This window comes from Cygnus olor, chromosome 6, assembly GCF_009769625.2.
Source record: "Cygnus olor isolate bCygOlo1 chromosome 6, bCygOlo1.pri.v2, whole genome shotgun sequence".
Lineage (NCBI taxonomy): Eukaryota > Metazoa > Chordata > Aves > Anseriformes > Anatidae > Cygnus > Cygnus olor.
This window is the reverse complement of record NC_049174.1, coordinates 36,504,076-36,517,156: the sequence shown is the minus strand read 5'-3', so window position 1 is coordinate 36,517,156 and position 13,081 is coordinate 36,504,076.

Below are 13,081 nucleotides of genomic sequence, written 5' to 3'. Positions count from 1 at the left end.
CACAATCTGCGAACAGTGAAGTCATTAAACAACTGACTCCAATTCACATGATCAATGTTATTTGCCTGAATAACAAAAGCAACACGCAGCCTTAGTGATCAACTCATCATAATTTTAGGGCAATGACGCTGGAGTCACTGGGGTGGTTTGAGAGTTCAAGGCACAACTGAAGACATTCATATGTCTGCGTCCAGCCAAAGAGGAGTATAGATATTAATCCTTAACAAAGATGGTAACATATTTTTACCCAATAAAGTATTCAGCAAATAAACTATTTCGAAGCACATCATGAAAAGGTTTCCTTTTAAATTTTTATCCAGCTCTAGTATTAAATATGAGCCTTCGACGCATTTAGGAGATTTGGTTGGCAAATAATGGAGCTATAAGTGTTTGAAAATCCTGTACAGTGCATGTGCAGTCCACTGGCTCCAGACATACATCTACAATCTGGAGTTGTGCAGCCTGAAATAAACACAGCTGTGTTTATCTGAATGTGTGATCCCATGTACATGGTAGAAAGTTCAAATAAATGCACTCAGTGCGATGATGCTGTAAATGCAGCGAGTGCATTTGTCAGATGTGTGATGATGCAATCTCTTAAATAAACAGACTGAGCTGTTTGTTTGAATCCTGAGCTACACAGACATAAAAATATATGTACATTAATTGAAGCCAATAAAATGAAATCCAAACTAGCTATAAGATCTTAATTGAATCTTAACTGAAAATTCAGTTGTTGTTCTTACACCCAGAGTAAACAAGTTCTGTGTATTAATATTAAGCTTATGGTCTAAGTTTTAGACAACAATAGTCTAATGTAATAAATGACTTTCACGTTCTGGTTTTATTTGACCAATCATGTTTTTTTTTATTTTTGTTTTTCCTAAAATGGCTCATTGTCTAAGAACAACTCTAGAGTTTATAGGATATCCCTGATTTTTCACCTCATCAACCAAAGAGATGGTTATATCTTACAGCTCAAATATATTTATTTGGAGTGTGTTATCTGTTTGATATTCAACAGAACCAATAGTCCAGAAGACTAGGTTTTGATATGCTGAAGAATATCTGGAGGAAGGAGAAAAAATGAATGAACGTAGGTGCTATCGAAGCTGTTGTTTTACTCAGAATTCACACTGGCTCAGCGTTTCACAATAAACTCATTCAGAACATCGAGTTACTGGAAAAAGATCCCCCACTTGAGATATATGCAATAGTACTGATGAGTCACAAGTTGGAAGTAGTGACACCACTGTACACAATTAAAAAGTCCTGCTTTTCAGTATTACCTGACTGCTCTGCCACCCAAAATAACATCATTGCAGAAGTGTTGTAAAGGTTTTTTCATTTGTCCTATTCACTTTGAAAACACGAGATGTACAAGTGGCCTCAAGAACGGTTACTGTAGGATGAGACCATGAAATTTCTTATGTGCTTTAAAATCTTGCCCAAAAGATGGCACTAACATTGTTTTTGGTAACATATATTGGATATAGATTTAATTCTTCCCCGAAATAAAAGTATTTTCAAAATGGTTACAAATAGATGTTGGAAGAACGTGCTTAACAAGCACTACAACAGAGCTAACAATCGCTGCCTAGAAATTAAGCTTTCTCCATGTTGGGAGCATCAGACACTGCACAGAAGCTATTGCTGGACCAGCAGAAGTATCTGCCCAAGTACAGAGATGCCGAGGTGTGACACCTCCATCCCAGCCAGGACCACTTAAATCTATGTAATATGCCATTCAACATACCAGAAGGGCATCATACATTTAAATCACACACTATTAAATCCCCTGAAAAGTATGCTAAGACTAGATCAACTTCATTGAACAATTTATATCTGATTTAAAATATTCAGGGAAGTATTACGCTGTTGAATTTTATTATGAGCCATTTATTTCAAGTTTTAAAATATTTAATTTACACACTGTATAAGGAATGGCAAATAGCTTGCTTGTCTCCTCAAGCAGTGGAAGCACCTATTTACAGTGCTCTCAGTCAATGTTAGCGTGGTTTATTTCTGGTCTGCACGGAGACCAGCTTGTCACTAACCTGGTCATGTCTGAGGGCTTGAGGAAGGTGGGCCCAGAAGAGCCAAAAATTTGCCAACGACCTGGCAGGAATGGAGCATTTGACAAGGAGGGGACCCAGATGGGGCTCCCAGAATTTACAGCAGCGCTGGGGAGAAAAGTACTCAGCCTTGTTCTCACTGAAGTCAGCAGAGAAAATGTTTGTAAAGAGTCAGGCCCAGGTTTCAGGAGCATGAACTTCTTCTGAACATGCGGTGATCTTCATTTTCGTGTCATGCTCCTTCCATAAGAGCATAGCTCAGCTCCCAAACCCCGCAGGTACACAAGCGGTGGTGGGACATGTTCAGATACCATGATAAGGATGAACACCAGATAAAACCAGAGGAAGTAACACAAGAAGATAACGAGACAAACAGGTCAGGGTGATAGGTACGCCTATATTGGTGTCAAGCCTTCTGTAAGCACCATAACGAAGGACGGGCTGGAGGGGCCGAGCGGAGGGCGAGCTTGGACCCCGAAATTATGGGCAACAGATGGGTGAATGTGAGAGGTAAGGAAGGGCAACACCGTGGCTTGGGGTTGGAAGTCAAACAGCTCATGCTCTATGCGGTCAGCTCAAGGAGTGTTAACTCAAGGACCCAGCAGAAAGCTAAATAATTGTGCAAATACGGCCACTCTTGAGCATGGAAGTCGAAAAACACCACAGGTAACACATGGCAGGACGAGTGTGTCCCAGAAATCAGACACAGAGAGGAGGGATGATAACAGGGAAATTAAGGAATAGGGGCAAGCACAGATGGAGGCATGTTTAAAGGAAAAAAGAGGCAGAGAGAGAAAAAAAGAAAGGAAGGAAGGAAGGACGGAAGGACGGAAGAAAGGAAGGAAGGAAGGAAGGAAGGAAGGAAGGAAGGAAGGAAGGAAGGAAGGAAGGAAGGAAGGAAGGAGGGAAGGAAGGAAGGGGCAGGGTTTGGAGGGAAACAGATGGAGACGAGAGCACAGAGGCAAGGGAAAGTGGAGATCTCTGAGCGAGCAGCTGGGGATTGAAGCTGTGTTAGAAAGTGGTTGGAGAGGAGGGGGATGGAGAGCTTGGGGTGTGCTAGTGTGGGAACACTGCTGGTGTGGGGGGAAACCAAAGGGAGAAGGAGCAAAGGAGGGAAATGGGTACCTGGTCTGCAGGCATGGCAGAGAAACGGGGAAGTGGTGGTGTGGAGAGATGTCAGAGGTGAAGAAATAGCAGGCCTTGGCATAAGGCTAGCACTGAGGAAGGTGAGGAGGACCCATATGTCCTCATGGGAGCTGCAAAGCAGCTCCGATGTGGGATCTGCACTTGCTTGTAGCCAGCTTAGCCCAGGAGGAGGAAGGGAGGCAGCGTGAATCAGGCTGACGTGCTGTATATACAGCTCTTCACTCTCCAAAGATGTACCACAAATGAAGAGGGTGAGGGATTACAGGAGCTGCCCCAAAGCACATTTAATACTTAACACCACTTCTTCACAAAGAGAAGTAATTTATGTCCCCAGCCTGCTGCCCTCCTGCTGCCGAACCCTCCCGAAGTCAGGCCGGGGAGTGCGGTGGGGAGGGAAGCCCCAAGCCCCACCACTCGCTTTTACTTTTTGTTTTAGTTTCCCAGAGGCAGAATCGTGTTTCCTTTTAGGCTTCTATTTCGGTTGTTGCGCTGGAGCAAACCAAGGTTTATAGCCCCCTTAAACTTTATTTTTCTTGGTGGAAGGGATTAGTCAGGGAGAAAAGGGAAGTGAGGACCTGTGACTGTGCCACAGAACAGTAACAGAGGCAGCACGGCAATATTGGGGAATTCACAAAAGGGAAAAATTAGATACAGCTGCCGAGGCTGCCAACCACAGGTGGGTTCTCTACTATTACCATAAAACCCCTCAGTTAGGAGGAACCTGAAGGGCACGGTACCAATTATTGCAGGTTGCCATCGCCGCTCCCATCGAGGCTCTGCTCAGTCCACAAGAAAAATCTCACGCCATGCTAGAGGTGACTGAAAACCCCCAGATGATTGCTGGGAAACTCCCCACAACAATATCCCTGCATGCAGATTTATTTTCTGTGCTTCAACAGATCAGATCATTTAATGCAACTGGTGGCTTTTGCATAAAAGGAGAGGTATGAGGATGCCCACGGCTCATCTGGCTATGAGAGCACCGCGCCGTCGTGCAGGGTACCTGGGAAAAACCTCCTACAACAGGGTGCTGGACCATAACAGGGCTCTGCTGCCCCTTCCACCCCCCTAGCTTAATGAATTTTTCAGAAACCAAAGGGAACTGCCATCCTGACACCAGGAACTGGACAATTTGCAGGAGGTGCTACGCATGGAAGTGCCAGTAGCAGCAGGAGTGCCATGAATATGGAAGCGGGGAGCTAACAGGAGGAAGAGACATTTGGAGAGAAGTATCTCGTTCAGCTTCTCATAACAAAAACTAGTTTTAAAATCTTCGGCAGCGAAGCAAATGGGTAGGGTGTCACCAGTTCAGCTGAAAACTCACTTGCACCTTATGGTCACCATCTGTGGTGTGGAACGTTTTCAACCTTGACAAAGCAGATTTGTCCGAGGATATTTCCTCTCTTTGAAATAAGAGAATTAGCTGGTAAAACCGGAACCTGTGTTGGCACATCTACACTCAGGCAATCTCTGGAAAAAAAGTATATCATTGCAGCAAGCGTCTGGTTGCCAACCTGTAAAAAATAACACCCCGCCACCCCCGGCCGGCTCCAGCTGTGTCAGTGCTGAGCAACACCAAAGGCCACTGCCTCTTCCTCCTCCTTTTTAAAATATGAAGTGCCTTTTGAGAAGCTCATGAGAAGAAAGCCTCGTGCAGCAGGTGGTCACATCTGTGCCCATCTCGCTCCATCCCAAACAATTTGCTCCCGAGCGCTCTCAGAGGGGGGGAAAGGACAGAAACCCTGGGTGTGTAAGAGCGATGAGGGTGGGTGGCGAGGGACACGGGTGGCACAGCCGCTCGCACCTTCAGCAGGGACGGGAGAAGACCTCAAAGCCCAAGGGGCGTTCGCTCTCTTGCTCTAGCTCAGCGTGACGGCTGTGGGAGAATTCCCCCCGAGCCCAAGTAGCTGACAAGCACAAAATCAACATATGTTTCAGATATGTATGCGCAGCCATGCTTTCTTTCACTGTTGAGATGGAAGAGACCACAGAAATATAAAACATAGATGGTTTCCTTTTGATTCGCCCTTCATTTGAGAATTCTCCATTGGCTGTAATTGCATTCATAATACTGCTGCATTTGTGTATTTTTCAAAGAGCCGAGTGAATAATCCGAATGATGACTTCAGCTCTGGACAGAGCCTTTCATTTCAACTCATTTAACATTTTAATAATTCCTTAAGTGCTGTGAGGTTCCCGTGTCAGTCTGGAGAGGCGCACTGCAGACCCACGGCTCCGCTTTGCTCCTGCTGGCATTTTCCAGCGTGACTTTGGGCAAGTCACTTAATCGCCCCATACCGGTCCCCTCAGCCTACAAATGGGGATAAGCTGACTTCCTTGCCTCAAAGGTACATTTTGAGGATGGATTTGTGCATGTGTGCAACTGAAGGCCATATTTTGGGGGCCATAAATACATACAGAAAGGGATGGATCCAGCAGTGCCCTTTGCTTCTCCAAAGGTACTGATGCTTCACTTTTTCTGGCCACAACCCCAAATGTCACAGACATTTTTAAGCTTACTTTTGACTTTTGAGGAAGTGCATGGCCAATTATTATTTAGCTAAACACAAAAAGTTTAGTCTGTTTTAACTAGTTTTGATCTCTTTGTTGCCCGATTCTTGAATTTTACTTCTCCTCCCAACTTCTGCACTTTTTCTGCCTAGAGAGGTGGAGTCTCTCAGAGCTCCGTTTCAGCAGAGACAAATAGCATCGTTGGGCTAATTAGAATCCAATTAACATAGTCAAATTTAACCACTTCATTTCCAGGTCTGGTGCGCAATGTCACACGCTCCAGTGACACAGGAAGCACTGCAATGTGAATTGAGCATCATTAGCGAGAGGCAGCCAGTAGAGACGCAGCGTGGCAATTGTCTGCCTGCAGAAACCACAAGAAAGGGCATAGCCCTCACCATCAAGAGCCTCATATGTAACTCTGGCCTTTAAAATGTGTGACAGTGACTCAGAATGAGGAACACAAGAAAATCTGCAGAAAAAGCAGTTTGTCACAATGTGGGATTCGTTTCTTCAACAGCTATAACCTCAGTTTCCTGATTCAGCAACTTTGATGCCTATAAATTAAAGAAATAAAGTGAAATGGCAACATGTTTGCATGGAGTGGAGGCAAAGCTGGGTCCAACAGGAAAAACACTTTGGGGGTCAGGAAATAGATTGTAACGTGCCTGTATTTGAGATTAGGGTCACCAATGAAGCTAGGAGAACCCTTGCACGAGCACCGAGCTTATCAAAGCCATGGAAAGATGCAAACGCGGTGAAGTTTTGGCCCAGCTGCACTTGGGGTGATACTCCCAATCTCTCGCCGAGTGTTTCTAAAATGCCCAAAGCCCAGCACTGGGGCTCAAAAGCAAAATCGAAATAGAACAGATAAATAATAAATTAAATAACATAAGTTAAAGCCTCCTGGAAATGAAAACTGATTACCCAGATTTCACAGAGGGCTTCAATTAAGTCTGTTTCTCATTTTTGTTTATCTATATTTAATACTGATAAATAATGTTATTTCATTACAATCCTCTGAAGGGTGTTTCCAGTGCTTCTTAAAGGGATAGCTAGACTTAAAACGAAACAAAAAACAGTGACCCATGGTTCCAGCAATATTCCAAGTTAGTAAAATGGAAAAAGCAGACTTGTTTGTCTCTAGGAAGGATGCTCGCATGTCTTCTGCTCTCCATTCCTCCTCTGACTTTGCAGATGCTACAAAGGGAGCCCCATCAGGAGCTCCCACCTTCTCCCCATGTGGAGGCCTGCAGTATTGGCTACCACTGAGCTAAAACACCATGCTCTTTGATTCATTTATCCACCCTCACAGATAGGAGAGGAAGGCCCAAGAAGACCAGGAGCTCCCATCTCCCACCACCATGGGGACAGGGAAGGGGCGTTGCTGTGTAACCGCTGACTCAGGGAAGGCCGCAGGCTGATGGTGTTACCTATCCTCACACCTGACCCCACTTAATGCTTATATTTACAGAAAAGCAGCACGGTAGTGGGCAGTGAGGAGACCGAGCTGGACACAGGGCCGTGGTAATGGGCAGTGGCTGCTGCTGAGGAGACTGAGGTGGACACAGGGCCCTGTGGGGCTTTCCGCTGTATTCCTCCCATGGGCCATCCTCCTGCTCCTGGATGGTGACTTGACAGCCACGCACCATGTCTTTGGGAAGGCAGAAACCTGTGCTGCATTTCCTATAACTGTTTAACGCTGTTTAATTGTGCTAATTTAACGCAGGTGGCCTCCACAGCAGTCTTTGCCTCGGGCCCACAGCAAGGGAGAAAAGCAGGAAGGAGAAGGGGGTGAGTTTGTTGTGTCTGTGCATGGGAAGAGTTCAGAGGGAAAAATAAAGTTGTCGGGATACCCCAAAATAAGGTGTAATAATTGTATGCTTGATGCCAGCTCCTGCAGCACAGGGGGGCAGTTTTGAAGCAGGCAGGCTTCTGGAAAGCCTCTTCCTCCCTGGAGGCTGGGGACAGGCTTTTTCTTCTGCAAAGATTGTTCTCGTTGGCTCTCTTTGGGTAAGAGCACAGGGTTTGTGTTTTCCAGGCACGTACTTAGCAGTGGTGGCTTCACGGACTAGGATGCTGTAAGGTGCGGAGACTTTTGGGCTCGCGGGTTTTTTGCAAAAATCTCTGATTTCGGAGGAGCCCAGGTGACCATGTGAGGTGCTCTGGAGGGATGCAGGTCGCTGCCTGGAGCTGCATCCCTGCCTCATGAGCTGGAAATTGTGATGCTGACCTTATTCCTCTAAATGTAGCCACTTCTACTGCACCCAGATTTTATCCAATTCTCTATCTGGCAGTCTGAGCAGAGCAGCGTCTCCAGCTGGACTGCTGGATGTCTGAAGGGCTGAGGCTGTCTGCGAGCAGGCAGGAGAGCTCCGTGGTCTGCCTGCAGCTCTCAGGGGCATGACTGGGACTCCCAGTGCTCCGTATGCTGAAGGAGGGTGCCCAAAAAATGCCACAGGAAATGTAGCTGGAAAGACCTTTTTTTTTTTTTTCCATTTTTTTTCGCCAGTTACAGAAATTGCATCTGTCTTGGGAGCAGTGAGAAGGACTGAAATCCCCCTGTTCCTCCGTGAACGCCTTCATGGCAGGGCAGCACTGCATTGCTCCCTCACCATTTTTCTGTGCCATGCCAGTTACAGGCAGCGTAAGGCATCTCTGCACCATGTGCGCTCAAGTCCAGGATAGACAGAAAACTGACTAAAGAAAATTAAGCTCCACCTTGATGTCCCACTTTTCTCAGGCTATGTTTTTGCAACTTCGTAGCAGATGGTATGTCTTAGGTATATCACTTTGGAGATGCCAAGTGATGTACTATCTATCAGTGTTTTTATTTAATGAGGAGGGAAATTTTGACTCCTACTTACACTTGGGAAGCTGCAACATGAAGACAGGTGCGATGCTATTTCATACTGCTGTATCATCTACCCAAAGCTCTTAATATCTATTTTTAATCTGGACGCTATGGGAGCTATTAATTAGGGAAACGCATCCGGGTGCCTCATACAAATTGTAGATACTATAATGGTGTATTAGAGCATCTTAATTTTCTTCAGAGACTACAGTAAACAGTAAGTTGGTCTGCACTAGGATGATTTTTTTTTCTTTTATCTGATAAAATAAAGGTTGCAAATATAGGGCAGCTGAGTCATAACAGGCTGTGTATGCGATTCCAGCCTGAAGTGCTTTACACGTGTGTCCAGTCAGTACTCTTTAACGGAGCCATTTCACTTAAAAGCTGATGTCTGTAAAGTGGAACGTGGAAACTGTTAAAGGGCTCTGCAGCACTCAATGCACCTTCACTTTAAACTGCAGTAGGACAAATATCAGGTTCTCATACTATAAAAAATTATGACTTAATAAAAGATAGGAAGCAAGGTGCAACTGAATGAGGAGGAAAAAATGGAAGTGACCAGCATGTAGTTGCTGCTTATAAAATGTGAAGTAGATGACAACATTGGACACAACTGCTCTTAAAATAAATAAATAAATAAAAAGGCCATAGTATTGCATTACTTATAAATAGCCAAGTCCTTGGTTTTATATCTCAGCCTTAATTTGGCACAATAGTTTCCATTACCTGCACATCAGATCGTAGATGCAACATTTTGTGTGGACTTTCATTGCAGAATAGATGTAATCTAAACTTCTTGCTTCATGGGATCATAAGGAAGGATGGTTACATCAGTGCAAGCTACCTTTATTTCCTTTCCACAATGAAATCCATTTTTCTGAGGGCTTAGATTTGTCCTGTTACATAACAAATATTTATTAGTGAACCACGTAACCACGTTTCTTCTCTATTGAGGCCTGACTATCAAATCAGCTGAAGTCCATAAAGGGTTCTTGAAGATGAAATACTTCTCTCTTCACTCTTCCTTTGCCACATCTGAATAAAAAGGTGGGGATTTCCCTGTCATAGGCACCTGGATGAGGATCATCCACATCTTTCTAAGGATGTTGGAACTGACCTTATTGAGCCTCTAGCAACAGCAAGTGAATAAACTCTTTGCAGTGCCTATTTTTCCTTGAAAAAATATAGGAGACGGGAAAAAAAAAAAAGATTTAAAGAGGAAAAAAAAAAAGACCAACAGAAAGACATTACGAAGAAGTAACCAATTCACAGCACTAAGTGGACAGATCATGCAGCCTGAGGACCTTAAAAAAGTAAAATGGGACCATTGCCATCACCGAACGTGCCTTTCATTTCAGACTTCTCCATGCAAAAGACGCAGGCTGGGCAGCCTACCACCCGCTTGGCCCTGCAAAAGCCCATGGTGAAGGACAAGTGCTCTGCTCTCGCCTCGGTGCAGGAGGCTGCGAGGGGAAACTCGAGGGGCTGCGCAAACCGAGCCAAGGCTGTTCTTGGAAATGTGGAAAGGTGATTATGGATAATCTGACGGATTGTGTCCAGAACCAGAAGATCCCGGGGATGCTTAAGGAGGCTTAAGTCCCTGAACGTCATCAGTTCTCTGCATCCTAGCCCTAGGTGGGGAGGTGGCCTGTCCCCCTGTACGCTCAGGGGTGCGTGCAAAGAGTTATAACAGACTCGGTGAATATCAGAGCCTTGCTATTGTGTTTTAAATTAATTCTTTGACCTATAGCTTCATCTGCCATAGTATGAATGAACATTACAGACTGAACATTAGATATTTATGTTCATTTAACAATCTGTAATAAGCTATCGGGGCTGATTTTGACATGTACATTGAAGTTATTGCTTTTTCATCAATATCACGGTACATTTGTCAGCAGAGAATGATAATTGTATTGCTATGTATATAACTGATGTTGTAGTGGGACATGCTCTACACTGTGCACAAATTGAATGCATTTCATCTTAAATACAAACCTATTAATTAAAATCAGAGGGAAATGGAGAGCTTTAAACTGCCACCTATGAAGCATCTCTGAGCAGTGTCTTCTCCTGTATCTTCATGTTCTCCAGTAAACCACCTGGATTCTCACACAATCAGCTATTCGTTTATCTATTTATTTTAGAAGCAAGGAGGAAATGCATGGTCAAAGGCTTGAATGTCTGAAATCAAGGGCACAAAAAGTAGGACAAAAAAATAAAAGGCTGATAAGGCTGCTGTAAAAGTATGAGAGCTTGTTTCTATACCACAGCAGGCATGAAGCAGCATCTGCTGTAGTTATGGCAGCAAGAATAGCTTTCGTTCCGTTCCTTGCTTTTCACACACTAGTAACTTAGACAAATGCACTGCATATGTGGACACAGGTAGTCATCTGCACTTCTCAAAAGTATCCAGCCAACTCTGAGTTTTAATTACTTCGAACTTCTATATTAATTTCCTTCCAACCTGGCTGCTTTTTTTAGAGCCAACGATGAACTAAATATGAGGCCAGATTTCAAGAAAGCGTAAGTTCAAAGCAAGAAATCCCTTTAAAATGACAAATCTTAACTTGCATTTACTAGAATATACAGGTTTATGTGCACAAGAAGAGAACACTTCAATAAGCCAGTAACGGCACCGAAGATCTGGGAAGGATTTCTCAGCCATACTTTAATGGAGATCATAAGAAAGAGAACGAGTCAGACCATACTTGAAAGCTAATTGCCCGTTATTCCGGTGTGATGATTGTTAACATTAAGGTTTTCTGCAGTTCAGGTTGCAGAAGCACTGAAATGCTGTTATTTTTATCAACTGCCCGAAGTGTAATAGAGCGGCAGTAAAAATTTGCTGAGAGAAGTTGCAGACACCAAGGCCTGCCTCTTCTGGCAGGGTGCAAAGGGCAGGGAAAGGAACTGTACCTTATGCCAGAGTGGAAGCCATTGCTCAGTTTTCTGCACCACACAAAATTTCTAAGTCACAGCTTAATATAAGGCAAAATGGACTCTGGTAAGAAGAGCAAATAGTACAGGATGGGAGGCCAAGCACTGCTATAGAGAAGCTCCAGATTTGTAATCAGCTGAGGGACTAGATGTGGAGTTACAGTGAGAAGTAAAGGTTCAGCACCCATATTAAGACCAGAAATAGTAAAGAAGTAATTGTCAGTCATCTTACCAAGTTTATCAGGATTTTCTCTTAGCCTGCATGAACACATTCCTGAAGCCCCAGTAATTCTGACCATACAAGCCACCAACGCAGTGCACAGTGCAGGAAGGGATGGGGAGAGGCTCCTCCTCCGTTACAGCCAACTGAAACACGGCACTGCGAATTAGAAGAAGAAATACTGTGCAGGGGTTTCTTTCCTATCTGTTTAAATGTCTCACTGGGGTATTTTCCTAAGCAAACATTATTTTACTTCCCCCATAATAAACACGTTTTGCAAAATTTCCTCGTTAGCACCAAAGGGTGCTAAGGGAAAGCAGCTGGCTTTTCCCAGCTTTGGGTATACAGATTGGGTGATGTTCGATAATTTCCAAAGCATCTCTTGTTGTCAGAATCTGCCCACTTTCGCTTCCAACAGCACCCGTCAGAGGGTTATGTGCCATCAGCCCAGCACATCACCTGCAGCAAGTTTTCCATCCACTAATAGCAATACCCAGGGAGAGCAGTTAGCTAGCAGAGGAAGTTTTTTCTGCCTCTTCATTCATATCCACAGATGGAGGCAAAAAGAGGTCCCGTTTAGCTTTTAAACGTGACACTGTAGCTAAAGTTGCTTTTCAACTTGAATTAAGTGTATCCCCTCTACACATCCTGCAAATTGCTGTGGCCATGCTTCCGCATTACTCGGTAATATATTGTGTTAATAATGTAATTATTTAGCAAACACTCTCTAGTTTATCATGCAAAAAATATCAAAAGGCAAGCATAATCTAGGAAAGATCTTGTTCCATTAGCAACTCCCCAAACAGCCACGTGTAATTTTTTCCAGAAATGACTCAAAAGATCACCTGCTAATACAGTGACTTGTACAAAATAGCTGCCATTACACAAAACTTGTGGCAAGGAGCTCCAAGAGAGCACGACGTTGAAAACAACTGTGGGCTTTGCTCTGAAACCTTTCTTTCCCTCACACCTGCTATGCTGGCACATGCAAACTTTCCCATTCTTGTCAAATGTTTCCAGTTTGAGTAATAGTGCCAGAATTCAGAAGAAAAGCAACACTTAATGCCATTTGACTGCAATAAAAATCTTCTTAAACGCTTTTATTTGCAAAGTTTACTGTGACAGCTGTTTGGCTGAATATATTTTCAAAATGGATATTTATGTTCTTCCACAGCTATTTTAATTCTTCTTTTTTCTTCAAGAGTTGTACCTGAAATGCGATTTTTTATCAAATTCAGAGCATTTTTTGTTAATTGATATATCTGGACCACTCTGTCTAATTGCTACAATCCACCTCCTCTTAAGTAAGGTATGTGCATCTTCCACCTTCAATCT